Below are 23,290 nucleotides of genomic sequence, written 5' to 3'. Positions count from 1 at the left end.
AGGAAACAAGTAGAAAGGTTAGGGAAGTGAAGGAGTAAACAGCTAAGTGAAAGTGAAGTAGTAGTGGAGCAAAGAAGAATAGGAGTAAAAGTGAGCGTAGAAAGCCCTGAAGTTGGTCCGGCTAAGTGCAGGACAGTGTCAGCAAGGTCAACAATAGCGGTGATAGTCTGGAGGGGGACTGCTCGGAGGTTGCTGGAAGTACCGCGGACAGGTAGTGGCCCGGCGGTCTGGAGCAGTATACGAAGGACAGTCGGCACCAGGGCAGGGGCCTCTCGGACCCCGGCAAGGCTAGGAGTCGCCATAATTTGCCAAATCCGTCAGTGAAGGGGACGTCGATCCCCCAACAACCAAGTCCCGACTGAAGGCAAAAGTCCAACCATTAAGGAGGAACACCGCCACCGCCAGGGCACCAGTTCCTCGGGGCCAGCGTCTGCGGGCAAAGTAGGGCTCCTCCGGCCCATATCCAAGCCGGGGAGCGGGTTACCGGTGGGAACCCATCGCTACCAACAAAGAAACACTAGGTGCAGGTCAAAGGGACATCACCGTTACCTACTGGGAGTGCAAGTGCAGCCGTCCGTGGGAACCGTCTTTCCAGCCGTGTGGTTTACCGAAAAACTGTGTCCACGTCTCAGGCTGAGTGAGTACCACAGTGCCGCAATGCACCGCGCTGCCCCCGCGTCCCTGCGCCCACCAAGCCCTGCATCTCCCATCTCATCACTGGGCCCCGGGATCACCAACCCCCCTACCCACGGAGGGGCAACACAACTGGCTGCTCCATACCATCCTTCCCGGGATCCCCATACAGAGCAGCGGTGGTGTCAACCAAATCACCACAACCGTGGGTGGCGTCACGGACAATAAACCATCCCCACACCCAACAACCCCCCTTTCACTCACGGGCGAGGAGCGCCACTAGAGTCCCCGGGATCCGGCTCATCGCTCGAGCCACCTAGCAGCAGCAGGCCGCAGCAGCCGCGACAGCCGGACCCGAGCAGCAGTGGGAGAGCACGGCGTCCCCTCCTCCGCCTGCGACAACTTGGTGTCACGAACAGGATCTTACCGCTCTGCCGTTGGGTAGAGGTGCGCCTTGTAACCGCCAGAGGTATCCGGCTGAAAATTTCCAGAAGTCGCCATCTTTGGCGCGAAAAGTTCCCGCTCGAGCATCTTCTCGAGTAGCAGAGGCGCGAAGGCCAAAACTCCGCCCCAATAAAGGAGGGGCCGGAAAGAAGCTAAGGGGGACGCGATGGCGGCTGGCTGCATGTGAGCGCAGCTATAATAGCAGGGACGCCAGGACTCTGCAGTCACCCTGTTCCTGGAAGGAGTTGCCAGCAGAATGTGGATGCCGTCCCGAAGCACCGTAGCCCCCGCGCCGGGAACCGCGGCGTGGGTGGAAATCCGTACCGCGCAGCTCTACCTGAGGCTGCAGGTCACGATGCAGCTCCTCCTGGAGGAGTGGGAGACCGACATGGCGGACGTTGTAGCCACCGTGCGGAGACGCGAGGAGAAGATGGAGGAAGGGAGGGTGAGTGACCCACGCCCCTATGTCCCCGAGGGACCGGTCGCTGCGGCTGAGGGACCCGGTCCAAACCCTCTCCCTCCGCTGCCTCCTTCGCCACCCGTCCCGGAGGCCGTGACCCCGCCACTAGGCCCGCTGCCTCCGCAACCGGTAGCGATACCCAGCCCGTCCGCCCTCGCGGACCAACCTGCAGTCAGAGCCTGTGGCAAGTCGGAAGTGCTGCCATGGAAGGCCCCAAAGTCTGCACCGGAGGCAGTCCCTGAGACGTTCCCCGAGCCGGAGCTGGTGACCCGTTCCGAGCCGAAGGCCCAGCCGCGGAAAGCCCCTGTGCCCATCCCCCACACCTCGGCCGAGGTGGCGCCGGGTTGTCGCTGTAAGGCGGCGCCCAAGGCCAAGACACCGCGGGACCTGCCGCCCAGAGCCCTGACAGTGGGCAACGTCCAGGATGTCCCGCGGGGCCTGATCCGTGCGCCGGAGCTCGCAGCAGCACCGTATTGGGACAGGGAGCCGGTACCGCTGGGCCTGTAGATCGGTGAGCGGGAGAGGAAGAAGGCCGAGCTGGTGGCCCAAGCTATAAGGGAGAAAGAAAATCTCCGCCAGGCCACGTTCCGTGTCCGGGGCCCGCTGTACGAGGGGCAGGTGAGGCGGTTTGATGTCCGCCGGGGCTACGGGTTTATTTATGAACCGGGCCTGGAGGCCGAAGTGTTTGTAGCCCGGCGGGATGTGAATGCCCACCTGCCTGAAGAGCACCCCGGCCGTAATCTGATGCCGGGGGATATTGTGTAGTATACCTGGCACTGTGGAGAGAGGGGGTGGTTTGCCCTAGATGCCAAACTGCGGGGCAGCCAGGAGAGCAGAGTGAGTCCTGCACCCCCTCCCTCGGATGAAGCCGACTACCCGGAGTAGGGCAGCGGAGCACCGTTGTCCAGTCCCCGTTGGGACCACCAGAGTGTTGTTGAATGTTTGGAAAAAGTTTAAAAAGTTTTGAGAATGATGAAAAATGATGATTACCGTGTACTTCACCTGATTAACAGTGATTGAAACGGCCGGAGCCGGCACCGTTGTCCCCGTGGGGACCGTTTAAAAAGTTAGCATGGGAACTATCCATGGACAAGCCCGTGAACTTGCAGGGCAACCACAAACGTTAAGTGGCTTGTAAATAAGTTGTTTTACCGTACCGTTTTCCGCAGTTGCCGCCTCCGGAGAGGCAGGTTGGAGGGAGGGCCCTCAGCAGAGCAGGCTGGGGCCCAGCCACCAAAGGAACCGGTGGCTACCCTCTGGAGGGAAAGGACAGATCCCACTCGGGTAACTAGTGCTGGACTTGGGTCAAGGTGTGCTGCCTGGGCTTTAGGGGCAGCATCAGGGCCAGGTTGCTTGGGTGGGAGAGAGCGGAAACCGTACCCGTAAAACCGTTTAGTAACGTTTAAGAAATGTGCCTCCCGTTGTGGGATGATGTTATGATTTATATGTTACCGTTTACTTTTATACATTTACAGAAAATAAAACCGGTGTTAGACGGGCAGCCCACGGACGGTCTGCATTTTGCTAAGGGGGAATGTGACGCCCTGGGCAAGCCAGGGGTCACAGGTCATCACACCACCACACCCTACATCCCAGTTAGGAACACCAAAGCTACTAAAATCCTGGTTGCCTTCCTCCAGGGGCTGATGTTCACACCAGGGGGTGGGCCAGGCGGTTGGCTTCGCCCACCGAGGAGTACACAGCCCTGGAGGCGGGAGGAACCAGGCAGTCCAGCTAGGGACAGAAAGGAGGAAACAAGTAGAAAGGTTAGGGAAGTGAAGGAGTAAACCCCACGTCCCTGCGACCACCAAGCCCTGCATCTCCCATCTCATCACTGGGCCCCGGGATCACCAACCCCCCTACCCACGGAGGGGCAACACAACAACTGGCTGCTCCATACCATCCTTCCCGGGATCCCCATACAGAGCAGCGGTGGTGTCAACCAAATCACCACAACCGTGGGTGGCGTCACAGACAATAAACCATCCCCACACCCAACAACCCCCCTTTCACTCACGGGCGAGGAGCGCCGCTAGAGTCCCCGGGATCCGGCTCATCGCTCGAGCCACCTAGCAGCAGCAGGCAGCAGCAGCCGCGGCAGCCGGACCCGAGCAGCAGTGGGAGAGCGCGGCGTCCCCTCCTCCGCCCGCGACAGAACCATGACACGATCACTGTATATTCTCTCTGTGGAAATCCTTCCTATCTTGATCCAGCAGTAGACACTTATTACTCAATGATTGTAACTGCAAATATGCACAAAATACAAAGTTCCGGACTATTGTCTTCCCTAGGTCCAATAAAAATCTGCAATGTTTCAAAATCGATTTTTATAAGCCTAGTCACAAAATAGAATCAAACCTCAAGTACCGTATGTTCTTCGTTATAATGGCCTCCCTTTAATTTCTGGATCTTACAGACAGTGGCACCGGAGAATACAAATAGAAAATGCTCGGAATAATTAGAATACATGTGCAGACCTCCATGGAAAACAATTCTCCGAGGTTTTTACACTTTTTTTCGAAAGAGCTGGGAGAGGTAATATGGAGACGCTAATTGCAGCTAAACGTTACAAACGATCATCCCTTATAATAAGCATTTGCATCGTAAAATTATGGGATTTATCTTTCTCTGGGAATAATGGGTAGCTTCGCTAAAGCCGACAGTAAGTGGTGAATGTAAAAACATATAATAAGTTTGTGCAGCCGGGAAATATCAAATTCCTGCTACATAGAGATTATATCACTCGGCGGGGGTCTGTCTGTCATTTGCTGTCTGTGAAAAGTGAAAATTGAAGTCAAAACATGAATTTTCTCTGCAATTGGAAACTCTGAGCTGTTGAGTCTCGTTGCTCCATCAATTAAGGAACCGCAGACCCTAAATTACTTATTCTGAATGGTTAATATCAAGAAAATGATACTATGAATGAGAATGACCTTCTGGTCACTCTCACTGTTCTCATCCAATCCAAGTAACTGTTTTCCCGAAAATAAGACCTACCCCAAAAATAAGCCCTAGTAGGACATTGAGGGCTTTTTTTAGTATACTTAAAATATAAGCCCTATTCCAAAAAAAGCACCCATCATCCAAGAAAGTAGACATCCTCAAAAGTAAGCAGACCTCCCAAATAAAAGCAGACCCCAAAAAGAAAGCAGATATCCCCAAAAGAAAGCAGACCAGACCTCCCCAAAAGAAAGCAGACATCCCCAAAAGAAAGCAGACATCCCCAAAAGAAAGCAGACCCCAAAAAGAAAGCAGACACCCCCAAAAGAAAGCAGATACCTCCAAAAGAAAGAAGACATCACCAAAAATAAGCAGAAACCCTTCAAAGGAACGCAGACTCACAAAAAGAAAGCAGACATCCCCAAAAGAAAACAGACACTTCCAAAAAAAAGCAGACCCCCAAATGAAAGTAGACCCCCCAAAAAAGAAAGCAGACATCGTAAAAAAAACAGATTCCCCCAAAAAAGACAGCAGACACCTCCAAAAGAAAGAAGACATCACCAAAAATAAGCAGAAACCCTTCAAAGGAACGCAGACTCACAAAAAGAAAGCAGACATCCCCAAAAGAAAACAGACACTTCCAAAAAAAAGCAGACCCCCAAATGAAAGTAGACCCCCCAAAAAAGAAAGCAGACATCGTAAAAAAAACAGATTCCCCCAAAAAAGACAGCAGACACCTCCAAAAGAAAGCAGATACCCCCAAAAAAGATAGCAGACATCCCAAAAAGAAAGCAGACCCCCAAAAAGAAAGCAGACCCCCAAATGAAAACAGACAACCCAAAAAGAAAGCAGACACCCCCAAAAGAAAGCAGATACCTCCAAAAGAAAGAAGACATCACCAAAAATAAGCAGAAACCCTTCAAAGGAACGCAGACTCACAAAAAGAAAGCAGACATCCCCAAAAGAAAACAGACACTTCCAAAAAAAAGCAGACCCCCAAATGAAAGTAGACCCCCCAAAAAAGAAAGCAGACATCGTAAAAAAAACAGATTCCCCCAAAAAAGACAGCAGACACCTCCAAAAGAAAGCAGATACCCCCAAAAAAGATAGCAGACATCCCAAAAAGAAAGCAGACCCCCAAAAAGAAAGCAGACCCCCAAATGAAAACAGACAACCCAAAAAGAAAGCAGACACCCCCAAAAGAAAGCAGATACCTCCAAAAGAAAGAAGACATCCCCAAAAATAAGCAGAAACCCTTCAAAGGAACGCAGACTCACAAAAAGAAAGCAGACATCCCCAAAAGAAAACAGACACTTCCAAAAGAAAGCAGACCCCCAAATGAAAGTAGACCCCGCAAAAAAGAAAGCAGACATCGTAAAAAAAACAGATTCCCCCAAAAAAGACAGCAGACACCTCCAAAAGAAAGCAGATACCCCCAAAAAAGATAGCAGACATCCCAAAAAGAAAGCAGACCCCCAAAAAGAAAGCAGACCCCCGAATGAAAACAGACAACCCAAAAAGAAAGCAGACATCCCCAAAAGAAAGCAGAAACACCCAAAAGAAAGCAGATCCGCCAAAAAGAAAGACGACAACCCCCAAAAATTTTTTTACTCACCAGACCCCAAACAATTACAGTTGGCAAGTGATGATGGTGGATGGGCTCTCACACAGAGATCTGTATCGCTGTCAGGTTCCTCACCATTCCAGCTGCATTGTACTACAGCTCTTACAAACAGATCGGGTACCAGTATCACACCGCACGAGTAATACTGTTTCCAGTCACCGGGGGGAGCCAACAGTTATAGAATGCAGTTGGACCTGACAGTCACGCAGATTTGTATGTGAGAGCCTATTCACTTGCCAACTTTAATTGTTTGGGGTCTGGCAAATGCGATTCTTTTAAGCGGTGCCTGCTTTCTTTTGGGGGTAAACTTAGCAGTACATGGAGAATAGTACAGTTAAGCAGGTAATGTAAACCTTTGTAAATATGTACTTTGTAAATGTGTCACTCAGGTTACCTGTGGTCACAGGTGGAGGACTGTGGGAACCCCCAGCTGTGACCACAAAGAACCTGAGTGATGTCACCGCTCATCGCTGCAGCTCAGTCTTTGCCTGAAACTCACAGTGAGCGGTTATGTTCTATGCACGTGAGCTGGTAGCAGAGTCAGAATTGTCGTGGGATCTCGTGTAGATTATGTCCTGGGTGTTTTGGGGTAAATAAATTGTAACAATACGGTGTTTTTTGTATTTTATTTCAATTACAGGATTTTTTTTGCGTTTGTGTTTATTTCCTTTCACTTACAGAATTAGTATTGACGGAGGTCTCATAGATGCCTCCCATTACTAATCTAGGGCTTAGTGGCATCTGTGAGCTGTCATTACCACCTTATTACCCCGATTACCACCACACCAGGGCAATCAACATGAACAAGGTAAGGTTTATGGATGCCACAATCCTGGGCAGCTGAAGGCTGCTATATTTAGGCTGGAGGGCCCAATAAGCATGGGTCTCCCCAGCCCTAGAATACCAGCCCTCAGCTGTTGGCTTTATCTTAGCTTGGTATTAAAATTTGAGTGGACCGCACGGTGTTTTTAAAATTATTTAAATAATTTAAAATGCCGCGTGCGGTTCCTGATATTTTGATACGCAGCCAAGATAAGCGAACGCCTAGGGTCTGCAGCCTGCAGCCGTAGGCTTTATCTGTGCTGGGTATCATAAATTGGGGGGACCCTACGCCAAGTTTTTAAATTTATTTTTACAACAATGTACAGTGACCCACAGACAGCATCTGAGATTGCATGCAGACAGACTGTGTCACACAAGCTGGGGGCGCGGTCTGACTGCAACCAAACACAGATGCTAGGACTGCCAGTGGGCGGGGGAAGTGAATATGTATGAGGGTAATAAGCAGCCCGGAAGCAGTGTAAAGCCGCGTCGGAGACTCGGTAAGTATAACGTACTTGCTTCATTCTTTTTTCTTTATTTTTCCTGTTTTTTTTCATTACCTGAGTTGCCGGACCCAAATAATTACCTGGAGAACCCTAAGAACTTCGGGCCTGGCACTTGGGTACTGTTAAACAGTACCAATCTGTTCTGATCATAAAGGAATGATCTACATTCCCTTCCCTGCCCTCCTGAATGAGGAAAGCACTGTTTTTTGGGAGGTTTTGTGCAGAATCTGAGTAACCAAGTAGTTTGTGCCAATATTTCGAAGAGGTCACCAATCAAAAATCTTCCATCTGTCCGAAAATGGGAAACTTATTTTTCGGGGACTTTCTATTCATTGAGAGAACAACCACCTGCAGCTACTGTACATTGGTGTAAATTACGGGCACAGTGGGGTTATTGCTTTTCCATTTTTTAATTTGGTGGAAAATGCGGGCACAGTGAAGCCATTACTTTTCCGTTTTTCAATTTTGTGGAAAATGCAGGCACAGCTGAGCCATTACTGTTCCATTTTTTACTTTGATGGAAAATGCGGGCACAGTGAAGCCATTACTTTTCCATTTTTTTAATTTGGTGAAACATGTCGCCACAGTGGAGCCATTATTTTTCCATTTTTTTTTTAATTTGGTGGGAAATGCGGGCACAGTAGAGCCATTACTGTTCCATTTTTTAATTTGGTGGAAAATGTGGGTACAGTGAAGCCATTACTTTTCCATTTTTTTAATTTGGTGGAACATGCCGGCACAGTGGAAGCATTAGTTTTCTATTTTTTAATTTGGTGGAACATGCCGACACAGTGGAGACATTACTTTTCCATTTTTTTAATTTGGCGGAACATGCGGGCACAGTGAAGCCATTACTTTTCCGTTTTTCAATTTGGTGGAAAATGCAGGCACAGCTGAGCCATTACTGTTCCATTTTTTAATTTGGTGGCAAATGAGGGCACAGTGAAGCCATTACTTTTCCATTTTTTTTAATTTGGTGAAACATGCCGGCACAGTGGAGCCATTAGTTATCCATTTTTTAATTTGGTGGAACATGCCGCCACAGTGAAGCCATTACTTTTCCATTTTTTAATTTGGTGGAAGATGCCGGCACAGTGGAGCCATTAGTTTTCCATTTTTTTATTTGGTGGAACATGCCGCCACAGTGGAGCCATTACTTTTCCATTTTTTTTTAATTTGGTGGGAAATGCGGGCACAGTAGAGCCATTACTGTTCCATTTTTTAATTTGGTGGAAAATGGAGCACAGTGAAGCCATTACTTTTCAATTTTTTAATTTGGTGGAACATGCCGACACAGTGAAGCCATTACTTTTCCATTTTTTTAATTTGGTAGAAAATGCGGGCACAGTGAAGCGATTACTTCTCCATTTTTTAATTTGGTGGAACATGCCAGCATAGTGGAGCCATTACTTTTCCATTTTCTAATTTGGTGGAAAATGCCGGCACAGTGAAGCCATTACTGTTCCCTTTGTTCCCTTTTTTTTATTTGGTGGAAAATGCGGGCACAGTGCAGCCATTACTTTTTCATCTTTTAATTTGGTGGAAAATGCGGGCAGAGTAGAGCTATTACGTTTCCATTTTTTAATTTTGTTGGAAAATGCAGCACAGTGGAGCCATTACTTTTCCATCTTTTTATTTGGTAGGAAATGCGTGCATAGGTGAGCCATTACTGTTCCATTTTTTACATTGGTGGAAAATGCCGGCACAGTTCAGCCATTACTTTTCCATTTTTTAATTTGGTGGAAAATGCGGGCACAGCTGAGTCATTACTTTTCCAATTTCTAAATTGGTGGAAAATGCGGGCACAGTTGCGCCATTACTTTTCCATTTTTAATTTGGTGGAAAATGCCGTCACAGCTGAGCCATTACCTTTCCATTTTTTTAATTTGGTGGAAAATGCGGGCACAGTGGAACCATTAGGTTTCCATTTTTTTAATTTAGTGGGAAATGCGGGCACAGTGGAGCTATTACGTTTCTATTTTTTTAATTTGGTGGTAAATGCGGGTACAGTTGAGCCATTGCATTTCTTATTTTGTAAAAATTGGATTCTCTTTAATTGTCGATGATGAGAATATCCCCTAATACACAATCTTGTCCCTTGACCTCCCTTGCTTTCCAGAGCAAAAAGAATTACCCAGAAGGGGGCGACACTGAGGGCAAAAGAAGGCTCATCCCAAGAAATTGGTGCCTCCCACTTAGAGTTAGGCTTTGTTTTTCTTTTTACTCTCTAGCAGAGCTTATTTTCCTAATGGTCTTTACTCTTTCACACAAGACTCCATTGATGATACTATCATCATAGAGCGGTTTTCTCCATTTACGATGATACTGGGAGTATCTGCCTCATAAATCCCGACCATCAGTGCCGCTCATAATGGAGACCAAGTTGATGGATTTGCTCCAGGACTTTCTTTTCCCCAGCACTGAATTACTCCGAGTGCGCAATTATCCAGAGCGTGTTATTGGATTAGGAGCCAAGTGACACCATTAGCTGCTGAATATTAAAAACGTGACTTATGTTTTGTTGCCTGCGCTAATGAGAAGACAAAGCCACCGCTCATCGTGAGGCAAAGTTATCTCATAAGTGCTTAGATAGTTACTCAATAAAACACACCCGGAGCTACTGTCGTGTGTTGACTTGTAATGTTGTTGTCAGATTGTTTAACGCGTTTCGCATTCTGGGATTTGCGTTCTTTTCGCATTTTGCATTCTTGGAGCTTTTACTAAATCACTTAAAATAAATAGGATAACGCGTTTTACATTCTGGGATTTTACAATATTTCTTAAAATTAATATCACAACGCGTTTCACATTCTGGAATTTTACAATATCACTTAAAATGAATAGCACAACACATTTCACATTCTGTGAGTTCATTAAATCACTTAAAATGAATAGCACAACGTGTTTCGCATTCTGGGATTTTACAGTATCGCTTGAAATGAAAAGAACAACCCATTTTGCATTCTTGGATTTTACAATATCTCTTAAAATTAATATCACTACACATTTTGCATTCTGGTATTTTACAATATCACTTTATATGAATATTACAACGCGTTTTACATACTGGGAATTTGCAATATCACTTAAAATGAATAGTACAACGCGTTTGGCTTTCTGGGATTTCAGTAAATCGCTTCAAATGAATAACACAATGCGTTTTGCATTCTGGGATTTAACTAAATCGCTTAAAATGAATAACTTGGCATCATAGATGCATGTAGGGGAAGTTTACTGAAATGGCGGTCCCCCACAGCAACCAATTTTTAGAAGTGAGAACTCCATTTTTTTAATGCCAAAAATTTTTCACCATTGTTTCGCATTCTGGGATGTTATGAAATTGCTTAAAATGAATACACAACGTGTTTCGCAATCTGGCATTTCAGAAAATTGCTTAAAATTAATTAAACAACGCGTTTCGCATTCTGGGATTTTACACTATTGCTTAAAATGAGTAGCACAACGTGTATCACATGCTGGGGTTTTACAATATTGCTTAAAATGAAAATCACAATGCGTTTTGTATTCTGGGATTTTACAATATCGCTTAAAATGAATAGCACAACGCATTTTACATTTTGTAATTTTAAAATATTGCTTAAAACAAATAGCTTGGTATCACTGATACACACAGGGGAGGTTTTACTGAAATTTTAGTCCCCCACAGCAACCAATTTTTAGAGGTGAGAGCGCCATTTTTTTTAATGACCCTGACAGAGACCCTGAGCTGATGTCGTATGGGGACTTCTTCTGCAGCTGTCAGATTGTTCAACGCGTTTCGCATTCTGGTATTTTACTAAATCGCTTAAAATGAATAGCACAACGCGTTTCGCATTCTGGGATTTTACTAAATCGCTTAAAATGTATATCACAACGCGTTTCGCATTCTGGGATTTTACTAAATCGCTTAAAATTAATAGTACAACGCGTTTCGCATTCTGGGATTTTACTAAACCGCTTAAAATGAATAGCACAACGCGTTTTGCATTCTGGGATTTTACAATATTGCTTAAAATTAATAGCTTGGCATTATAGATGCATGCAGGGGAGGTTTACTGAAATGGCAGTCCCCCACAGCCACAAATTTTCAGAAGTGAGAACTCCATTTTTTTAATGCCAGAAATTTTTCACTACTAGAGGGAGTTTTCCTGTTGAGTTCAATATATATACTGTATAGTATGGAGTAAGATGCTATGCACCCCCTTATTTAAATATTTTGCAATGATTATGTGAGTCACTTGGTTTACCTGTAATAAAATAGTCTATTTTCTCGCATGAGGGTGGAGGAGGGGGATGCAGCTGCAGTGTCAATGTCTGAGGATGTATGCTGTGAGAGGGGAGAAGGAGCAGCAGAAAAAAAAATGTTATCCATTTCTGTCCTTTGTATTATCCACAATAGCCCTTATACAAATATATACACCCCTTGGAGCCAACTGTAGCCTATGGGGAAAATAATTTTTGCAATTGGGTTTCATTATAAAATTTGCACCCTTTAACCTCTACAGGCTCTTTATTCTCCTGACCATTCTGTGGTCATCAATCAGCAGTGAGGAGCTCCGAAAAAGACAGATAAAAGAGTTTCAAGAACTGTCATACTGTACAGCATGAGCTCACTGAGCGATTCTCAGTTAACTCATTCTGCAGCCAATAATATTTTTTATGAAACTCAATTGCAAAAATATATATTAGCCAAAAACCATTCCATTAAGTAAAGAACGATGGATGATCCGTTCATCTTAGCGTTCCAATCTGATATTTAAAGGAGTACTCCACTTTTGGACAAACTTTTCACCGTTTCTAGAACTTAGAACAACTTTCTCGTTTTGCTACAAAACAGCCGTGAAGGTGTTAATGTGGAGAGACTGCACCAATTAAAACCTGCAGTAATTCAGCCAAATAAATCGTATTAGTTGGGTCTTATGAGAGGATTAATGCAGCCTTCCCTTGAGGAGCGGAAAAAAAGCTGATAAAATCCATCCAATGATGGCTGCTGATGGGAAGGAGACGAGCCGCGGTCTTCTTCTAATTAGGTTACCACAAATCTTTCCTACAGAATCATTTTACCGGATCCTGGTGGGAGCAAAGAGAGATGCTGTGCCAGCAACCCAAATAGTATCTGTTTCCAGGCTGCACACGGACGAATATTCCTATTACTCAGCTCCCAGGGCTACAGCATCAAAGTCTGAGAATAGAAATTTAAAGGGAATGTCCTCCTCATCTCAACAAGTTAAGATTATTAATCTGCGCTGTTCACTTTCTTAATATATCCTTATAGCGGTCAGAGCTTTGTTTTTCTGATACACAGCTCAGAATCTGCTGCATAGACAAAGGGTTAAAAAATAGTATTCTGACTACCTGCAGCCACCACTAGAGGGAGCTCACTGCATAGTGGTTTGTCATAGAGCGCTGTGTGTAGTCTGTAAGAAGCTTCTCAGCTCCCTCTAGTGGTGGCCACAGGCAGACAGAATTTCAACATCGGACTATCTATGCAGGGGGTTTGGAGCTTTGTATCAGAAAAACAAAGCACTGACATAAGGATATGTCACAAGGATATATTAAGAAATTAATCAACACGACTTGGTAGAGATAATTAGTGAAAATTGGTGTCACAAGGAGGTTTTCATCAAAATAGCCAACTATGGAGATGACACATTTTGGCACTCTGCCTGCTAACTTCTCTGATGTCTGTGATCAGCGCAGGCTCGAAATAGTTAATCTATGCTGGGCTGCTTGTTAGTCTCCTTTGATCACGTGCTATCAGGGAGCCAGTCACGTTCGCTCCCCTCCTTTTTGTGCTGGCTGGATTATTCTACTAATGCCAGCTATAGCTTTTCTATACTGGTCTGGTGACGTGTTGTGATCCAGACTTACTGATGATTGTTGTACTTCATTGCTTGAGCGGTTGTGGTGATAACGCTTGTATTTTTGTTGCTGCCTTCCTGCTCTTGTTTTTCTCCTTAGTTTCTTACTGTGTGTCTGAGTTTTGGTTTTCCTCTGTCTCTGTGATTTGTGTTGCCACCACACTCCCATACCTTTCTTCCCTTGGGGGGGAACAGTTTAGTTCTGGTCAGGAGAACAGTAAGGCATGGAACTCTGGCATCTCCACCATTAGGGGTAATCTGGAAATTAGGCTTAGCCTAATATCCCCCTGCATGAGGGACAGTATGGGAGCCCCTGTCCCTCACTATTGTGATAATCGGGGACTGGTTACAAAAATTTCTCAGGTTGATCCAATTTATCGCACATTACCCATTGATTTATAGTAAGAACTGTAATACCTAATTTCCCTTGTGGTGGTGCTGTACAGAAATTGAAAACTTGCTACTGATATTCCTAGCCATTCCCAGAACAGTTTATAGGCCAGGATTTAAGAAAATGTATCACCCCTTTAAATTTTGGAAAAAAGCAAATCACCCCTGTTAACAAAATTAAAGTGACTGTCTTGGATGAAAAAAAGATGCAAAAATGTGCTATTTTATTAAAAAAAAATAGCTCCACCCCAGGTTGTTTGTAATATTGCAGGCCGGCCACATTAACGTTAATAGAGCTTACGTGCAGTACCAAACACAACCTGCAGACACATTCATGTTAGCAGAGCTTAGGTGCAGTACCAAACACAACCTGCAGACACATTCATGTTAGCAGAGCTTAGGTGCAGTACCAAACACAACCTGCAGACACATTCATGTTAGCAGAGCTTAGGTGCAGTACCAAACACATCCTGCAGACACATTCATGTTAGCAGAGTTTAGGTGCAGTACCAAACACATCCTGCAGACACAATCACGTTAGCAGAGCTTAGGTGCAGTACCAAACACATCCTGCAGACACAATCACATTAGCAGAGCTTAGGTACAGTACCAAACAGAACCTGCATACACATTTACATTAGCAGAGCTTAGATTTAGTACCAAACACAACATGCAGACATATTCACGTTAGCAGAGCTTAGGTGCAGTACCAAACACATCCTGCAGACACATTTACGTTAGCAGAGCTTAGGTGCAGTACCAAACACATCCTGCAGACGCATTCACATTAGCAGAGCTTAGATGCAGTACCAAACACATCCTGCAGACACATTCACGTTAGCAGAGCTTAGGTGCAGTACCAAACACATCCTGCAGACACATTCACATTAGCAGAGCTTAGATGCAGTACCAAACACAACCTGCAGACACATTCAAGTTAGCAGAGCTTAGGTGCAGTACCAAACACATCCTGGAGACACATTCACATTAGCAGAGCTTAGGTGCAGTACCAAACACATCCTGGAGACACATTCACGTTAGCAGAGCTTAGGTGCAGTACCAAACATATCCTGCAGACACATTCATGTTAGCAGAGCTTAGGTGCAGTACCAAACACATCCTGGAGACACATTCACGGTAGCAGAGCTTAGGTGCAGTGCCAAACACATCCTGAAGACACATTCACGGTAGCAGAGCTTAGGTGCAGTACCAAACACATCCTGCAGACACATTCATGTTAGCAGAGCTTAGATGCAGTACCAAACACAACCTGCAGACACATTCACGTTAGCAGAGCTTAGGTGCAGTACCAAACACATCCTGGAGACACATTCACGTTAGCAGAGCTTAGGTGCAGTACCAAACACATCCCGGAGACACATTCACGTTAGCAGAGCTTAGGTGCAGTACCAAACACATCCTGCAGACACATTCATGTTAGCAGAGCTTAGGTGCAGTACCAAACACATCCTGAAGACACATTCACGGTAGCAGAGCTTAGGTGCAGTACCAAACACATCCTGGAGACACATCCATGTTAGCAGAGCTTAGGTGCAGTACCAAACAGATCCTGGAGACACATCCATGTTAGCAGAGTTTAGGTGCAGTACCAAACACAACCTGCAGACACATTCATGTTAGCAGAGCTTAGGTGCAGTACCAAACACAACCTGCAGACACATTCACGTTAGCAGAGCTTAGGTGCAGTGCCAAACACATCCTGAAGACACATTCACGGTAGCAGAGCTTAGGTGCAGTACCAAACACATCCTGGAGACACATCCATGTTAGCAGAGCTTAGGTGCAGTACCAAACACATCCTGCAGACACATTCATGTTTAGAGCTTAGGTGCAGTACTAAACACATCCTGCAGACACATTCACGTTATCAGAGCTTAGGTGCAGTACCAAACACATTCTGCAGACACATTCACGTTAGCAGAGCTTAGGTGCAGTACCAAACACATCCTGCAGACACATTCATGTTAGCAGAGCTTAGATGCAGTACCAAACACAACCTGCAGACACATTCACGTTAGCAGAGCTTAGGTGCAGTATCAAACACATCCTGGAGACAGATTCACGTTAGCAGAGCTTAGGTGCAGTACCAAACACATCCCGGAGACACATTCACGTTAGCAGAGCTTAGGTGCAATACCAAACACAACCTGCAGACACATTCATGTTAGCAGAGCTTAGGTGCAGTACCAAACACATCCTGCAGACACATTCATGTTAGCAGAGTTTAGGTGCAGTACCAAACACATCCTGCAGACACAATCACGTTAGCAGAGCTTAGGTGCAGTACCAAACACATCCTGCAGACACAATCACATTAGCAGAGCTTAGGTACAGTACCAAACAGAACCTGCATACACATTTACATTAGCAGAGCTTAGATTTAGTACCAAACACAACATGCAGACATATTCACGTTAGCAGAGCTTAGGTGCAGTACCAAACACATCCTGCAGACACATTTACGTTAGCAGAGCTTAGGTGCAGTACCAAACACATCCTGGAGACACATTCACGGTAGCAGAGCTTAGGTGCAGTGCCAAACACATCCTGAAGACACATTCACGGTAGCATAGCTTAGGTGCAGTACCAAACACATCCTGGAGACACATCCATGTTAGCAGAGTTTAGGTGCAGTACCAAACACAACCTGCAGACACATTCATGTTAGCAGAGCTTAGGTGCAGTACCAAACACAACCTGCAGACACATTCACGTTAGCAGAGCTTAGGTGCAGTGCCAAACACATCCTGAAGACACATTCACGGTAGCAGAGCTTAGGTGCAGTACCAAACACATCCTGGAGACACATCCATGTTAGCAGAGCTTAGGTGCAGTACCAAACACATCCTGCAGACACATTCATGTTTAGAGCTTAGGTGCAGTACTAAACACATCCTGCAGACACATTCACGTTATCAGAGCTTAGGTGCAGTGCCAAACACATCCTGGAGACACATTCACGTTATCAGAGCTTAGGTGCAGTACTAAACACATCCTGCAGACACATTCACGTTATCAGAGCTTAGGTGCAGTACCAAACACATCCTGCAGACACATTCATGTTTAGAGCTTAGGTGCAGTACCAAACACATCCTGCAGACACATTCACGTTATCAGAGCTTAGGTGCAGTACCAAACACATTCTGCAGACACATTCACGTTAGCAGAGTTTAGGTGCAGTACCAAACACATCCTGCAGACACATTCACGTTATCAGAGCTTAGGTGCAGTACCAAACACATTCTGCAGACACATTCACGTTAGCAGAGCTTAGGTGCAGTACTAAACACATCCTGCAGACACATTCACGTTATCAGAGCTTAGGTGCAGTACCAAACACATCCTGCAGACACATTCATGTTTAGAGCTTAGGTGCAGTACCAAACACATCCTGCAGACACATTCACGTTATCAGAGCTTAGGTGCAGTACCAAACACATTCTGCAGACACATTCATGTTTAGAGCTTAGGTGCAGTACCAAACACATCCTGCAGACACATTCCCGTTATCAGAGCTTAGGTGCAGTGCCAAACACATCCTGCAGACACATTCATGTTAGCAGAGCTTAGGTGCAGTGCCAAACACATCCTGCAGACACATTCATGTTAGCAGAGTTTAGGTGCAGTACCAAACACATCCTGAAGACATGGGTCGTGCTGTTTCTAAAAAAAAAAAAAAAAGCAGGCATGTCTTTATAATCATAAATTACCCTTTAAAATGACTGAACTGGCAACAATTAGCTGTGAAAGCCTCTGTGATGTTAATAATCGATCATCTCTTGATTCTGGTGTCACCAGTGTTGGATATAGAAAGGGTGGATTGGGATCAATACAAGAGAGAACATCCGGTAATGAATCACCAATATCCATTTATAAGATAAAAGCCATCAATAAGGCCAAGATGAATCCGTGTATCTTAATTCCGGTGGACGGACGTCTCGGACAAGCCCCAGGATCTGCAGTAAATAAGATACAGATGTCAATACACGGATATTTCCTTCATTCCGCAGTATCAATCCCTCATTCCCTGCACTTTACATGAGGGACGGAGATTTATGAGATCAGAGCCGAGAATGAGTTATTGGTGAAGCCCCGAGCCAAAATCTCCAGAATCATAAATCACCGATCCCCGAGAAAGAAAATGTAACCTAATGTATGTAAGAAAGGAGGGATAGATAGATAGATAGATAGATAGAGGGATAGATAGATAGATAGATAGATATAGGGATAGATAGATAGATAGAGGGATAGATAGATAGATAGATAGATAGATAGATAGAGGGATAGATAGAGGGATAGATAGAGGGATAGATAGAGGGATAGATAGATAGAGGGATAGATAGATAGAGGGATAGATAGATAGAGGGATAGATAGATAGATAGATAGATAGATAGATAGATAGAGGGATAGATAGAGGGATAGATAAAGGGATAGATAGAGGGATAGATAGATAGATAGAGGGATAGATAGATAGATAGATAGAGGGATAGATAGATAGATAGATAGATAGATAGATAGATAGATAGAGGGATAGATAGATAGATAGATAGATAGATAGATAGATGGATAGATAGATAGATAGATAGATAGATAGATAGATAAATAGATGGATAGATAGATAGATAGAGGGATAGATAGATAGATAGATAGATAGATAGATAGATGGATAGATAGATAGATAGATAGATAGATAGAGGGATAGAGGGATAGAGGGATAGAGGGATAGAGGGATAGATAGATAGATAGAGGGATAGATAGATAGATAGATAGATAGATAGATAGAGGGATAGATAGATAGATAGATAGAGGGATAGATAGATAGATAGATAGATAGAGGGATAGATAGATAGATAGATGGATAGATAGATAGAGAGAGGGATAGATAGATAGATAGAGGGATAGATAGATAGATAGATAAATAGATAGATAGATAGTTAGATAGATAGATAGATAGATAGATAGATAGAGGGATAGATAGATAGATAGATAGATAGAGGGATAGATAGATGGATAGAGGGATAGATAGATAGATAGATAGATAGATAGATAGATAGAGGGATAGATAGATAGATAGATAGATAGATAGATAGATAGATAGATAGATAGATAGATAGATAGATAGATAGATAGATAGATAGATAGATAGATAGATGGATAGATAGATAGATAGATAGATAGAGGGATAGATAGATAGAGGGATAGATAGATAGATGGATAGAGGGATAGATAGATAGATAGAGGGATAGATAGATAGAGGGATAGATAGATAGATAGATAGAGGGATAGATAGAGGGATAGATAGAGGGATAGATAGATAGATAGATAGATAGAGGGATAGATAGAGGGATAGATAGATAGATAGATAGATAGATAGAGGGATAGATAGATAGAGGGATAGATAGATAGATAGATAGAGGGATAGATAGAGGGATAGATAGATAGAGAGATAGATAGATAGAGGGATAGATAGATAGATAGATAGAGGGATAGATAGAGGGATAGATAGATAGATAGAGGGATAGATAGAGGGATAGATAGATAGATAGATAGATAGAGGGATAGATAGATAGATAATAGATAGTTTAGGTCTCTTATCTGCAGATACTGATTTCTCCCTCTCTTTGTGTATATTATTTTGCTCTATATTGTGCAGTAATGCCGCCTGAGAGCCACATGTAACCGCCTGTAAGTGCTGAAGTGCTGTGCTGTAATAATACGTGGCTTATGCTGTAGCTCAACACAAAAATGGCACAAAATATGCCCAAAGATCAAAAAGTTTACAAACATACCAGCAATAAAACAGGGTAAATCTATATATTAATGGCTGCGGTTACACAGCATTGTGTTTTCTGGTTTCCGCCGCTCCGTGCTGTGATTGGCTGATGGACGGTCGGATGACCCCGCGGTGTGAACCTGCATTTGTTGTTTTGTTTATAGGCTGAGCTGTGGCGGCTTTGATCTTTCCGCCCAGCATTATATGGAGACCCCGGTTGTGGGGCCGGCCGCCCCCCGCCTGGAGGAGCCGTCTCATGTTACTTGCACATTAGTAGGAAGAAATGATTCCATTCTAACCGGCATGAAAATCCGATCACCTCTCCGATACATTATTAATGGCGGCCAGATTGCTGCAAACTGCGCGGTCGTTCTTGTGAGTTTGTTAACTATTTCATTACATTTCCTGATGGAGGATAGATTCACTGGAAATCTAATGTGTAGGGGATCAATCAATAAATTTCAACATGTCCAATCCTTCCTATGAGTGCCGGCTAACTCTCCATCTCCCTTTAACATAGATCCTCTGATGAGCATGCTCCTCGGGGGCGGAGCTGGAAGGCACTACTGGTCAAAAGAGAGGTCAGCCCACATGGGGCCAGCAAAAATCCCCTATGATAAATTTGGAGGAGATCCGGGGCCAGAAATGGAGCCATTAGTGTTTAATGGACATATCTGTCATTGCAACTCAGCTCTAATAAAGTGAATGGCACTGAGTTGCAGTATGTGACGGGGGTGTACAACAGAGCAAAGGATGGACGAGGCCGAGGGACGATCCAACAGGTTTATTAACAGGAATGCAAGAACAGCACACGATAAGTCCACGTAAAACAGATTCGGGGGCCCTTCCCGACAATCCTCGGACCGGATTACAAAGCAATCGTCCTTACAGTAGTCCAAAGAGTTCCACACAATCCCACGGGCCGCCACACAGGCCTAGCTCCGTCCGTGTCCACAGCCACACAGGCTGGAGCTCCTGCTCCCTTCAAGTTTCAGCTCACTCTGCCTGAATCTCCCAGGTAAGCAGAGTTTACACTAGTTGGACTCTAGGCCCACCTCCCCCTACTCCCAGGGATGGAAGTGCCTCAAGAGGATATAACCTTGCATTTTAGGGGGGTGATTACCTACAACAATAGAAATGTACACAGAAGTAGTTCAAATAAGACAATGAACCCAGCTTGAAATAGGAATCTGTACAGCATATACAGTGAGAGGGTAAATTACATCTTCACAATCCCTCCCCCTCCCAACTTGTGTACGTACTAGGGACCTCTACAGGTCACTGGTTAAGTACACACAGGCAGAGCGTTACTTACATGTGGCTTCATGCAGCCACGAATTGGCATCGTAGCTCTCCCACATCATTGCCCAGGAGAACAGCTGCAGGCAGACCACCCATCACCCCAACCACACATCGCCTGACCCCAAAACCAAAGCTCAGATCCACAGTGGCTGTGGGAATAGTCCTCCATTGTCCACCAGCCAGTTCAATGACAATCCCAGGTCCTCTATGGATTGCCTCAGGCCGAACCACTCGGGGATCAGCCAGTGTGAGGAAAGCACCCGAGTCACAAAATCCAACAAGTCTCTGTCCATCCAGCACAACCTCCTGCAAGTGCTTACCTCGATGAGCAGAAGTCGTCATAACTGCAGGTCGCACCCCGTAAACTCCTGGTGGTGCAACATGGGCTGAGTCACTAGGCCAGTCCTCACATAGCGGTGCCACATCTTCCTCCATGGCGCTGGGCTGTAAATAATTAACAATCCGATTGGGCGCAGGATCAGTCCTCATTTGAACAGCTGGGCAGGAGACTTGCCGATGCCCTGGCTGTCCACATTGATAGCATCTGAGCTGGGTCTCCCTCCATCCAAGGCGTCCTCTTGGGTAAGGGGTAGGGGAACTTGGAGGCCGGCTCCCACCTGAAGGTGCTGTAGGGGTTTGAGGATGATTCCTCCATGGCCTGGCTGGGCATGAGGCCTGCAAATGCCCGGGATGCCTACAAACATAACACCTGCGCTCTGTTACTTCCTCTCCCCGGCGTATTCCAGAAAGTGCAGTAGAAGCAACTGGAGGCACATTAACACGGGTATCAACATGTGGTGGCTTAGAGGAACGGGGAACAATGGGGACAGAATAACTGGGGGCATCCGGTGTTGTGGAGCTGTTAGGCGTCTCTCCATCCTCCAACAGAACCCCCCACTGAGGCTTGATGGTGAGCACCTCATCAGCTAGAGCAGCAGCTTCCTCCACTGTCGCTGGTTTTCTCTCACGCACCCATTCCCGGATCTCAGCGGGGCACTTGAAGTAAAACTGCTCTTTTAGGAGGACCTGGAGGACGGTCTCCAAGGTTAAGGCCTCCTCTGCCTCCAACCAACGATGCCACAGATGTTTGAGTTTGTGGGCATACATCTTGAAGGACACTTCCTCATCACATGCTAGAGTACGGAACTGAGTCCTGTAAGTGTCTGGCGTTACAGCATAATGTTCTAGAATAGTCTGTTTAATATCCGCATACTCACAGTTCCACCGATGGTCCATAGCTCTATAGGCTGCAGCAGCTCCACCCTCTAAGAGCCCAACCAGATGCCGGACGCGCTCCCTTTCTGGGACTTCCATTAATCGACACTGATGCTCAAAGTCCTGGAAGAAGCCCTCAATGTCACCAGCAGCCTCATTAAACTGCTTGAAGTCTTTGCGGGACACTCTGCGAAGTTCCCTCATGATGGGTGCTGGGGTTACAGTCTGTCTGGAACCTCTCGCGGCTTCCACAGCGAGCTGCTTATCCAGCAATGCCATCTCCTCCATCCTGCGCTCCTTCTCTTCAGCTCCACGCATGGCCTCCCTCTTATCTTCTATGGTGGCCTCATCTCCAAGCAGTGCCATCTTTTCCTTGTACCACACAACCCATTGACTTTTTTGGGTATTCACCTCCGGCTCCCGTCTTTGCTCCCCTTGCTGTGGAAATTGTTCCTCGGTGCCATCTTGCAGGCAAGCGTGTTCCAATGCCTCAATTATTTGCTCCTTAGAGAGTCCTTTGTAGCCGACACCTAATTCACGGGCCTTTGTTTGTAGACTCGCCACAGTCCAGTTCCTGTATCCTGAGGTTCTGGTTTCAGACGTCGATTGGCTGTTGTCCTCCATTTCTTCTGCTCTGATCCCGCCGCTGCCAACCAGTTTGTGACGGGGGTGTACAACAGAGCAAAGGATGGACGAGGCCGAGGGACGATCCAACAGGTTTATTAACAGGAATGCAAGAACAGCACACGATAAGTCCACGTAAAACAGATTCGGGGGCCCTTCCCGACAATCCTCGGACCGGATTACAAAGCAATCGTCCTTACAGTAGTCCAAAGAGTTCCACACAATCCCACGGGCCGCCACACAGGCCTAGCTCCGTCCGTGTCCACAGCCACACAGGCTGGAGCTCCTGCTCCCTTCAAGTTTCAGCTCACTCTGCCTGAATCTCCCAGGTAAGCAGAGTTTACACTAGTTGGACTCTAGGCCCACCTCCCCCTACTCCCAGGGATGGAAGTGCCTCAAGAGGATATAACCTTGCATTTTAGGGGGGTGATTACCTACAACAATAGAAATGTACACAGAAGTAGTTCAAATAAGACAATGAACCCAGCTTGAAATAGGAATCTGTACAGCATATACAGTGAGAGGGTAAATTACATCTTCACACAGTACCATACATGACCTGTGGACAGGTGTGGCGCTAATTAAAGATGAAAAAAAACATGTCCTATACTCGCCCTTACACTATGGGGACCCTAGCTATGCTTTATCTCAGAGTTACTTCTGAAGGTACAGAT

General features: G+C 45.5%; 1 long non-coding RNA gene across 6 annotated transcripts in view; it reads right to left on the bottom strand.

The window, feature by feature from the left end:
• Nucleotides 1-23,290, bottom strand: part of LOC142302696 (uncharacterized) — a 138,156-nt gene that overhangs the window by 42,499 nt on the left and 72,367 nt on the right. For 4 of the 6 annotated variants that reach the window (XR_012752965.1, XR_012752967.1, XR_012752968.1 and 1 more), the window contains exon 2: nt 17,412-17,657. The exons of the other annotated variants lie outside the window; for them this stretch is intronic. This is a non-coding gene — a long non-coding RNA (uncharacterized LOC142302696). The remainder of the gene's footprint in view (nt 1-17,411; nt 17,658-23,290) is intronic. 6 annotated transcript variants of the gene reach the window in all.

The sequence above is a fragment of the Anomaloglossus baeobatrachus genome, chromosome 4, assembly GCF_048569485.1.
Source record: "Anomaloglossus baeobatrachus isolate aAnoBae1 chromosome 4, aAnoBae1.hap1, whole genome shotgun sequence".
NCBI lineage: Eukaryota > Metazoa > Chordata > Amphibia > Anura > Aromobatidae > Anomaloglossus > Anomaloglossus baeobatrachus.
Note: the sequence above shows the minus strand (reverse complement) of the source record. Positions and strands in the feature narration are given on the sequence as shown.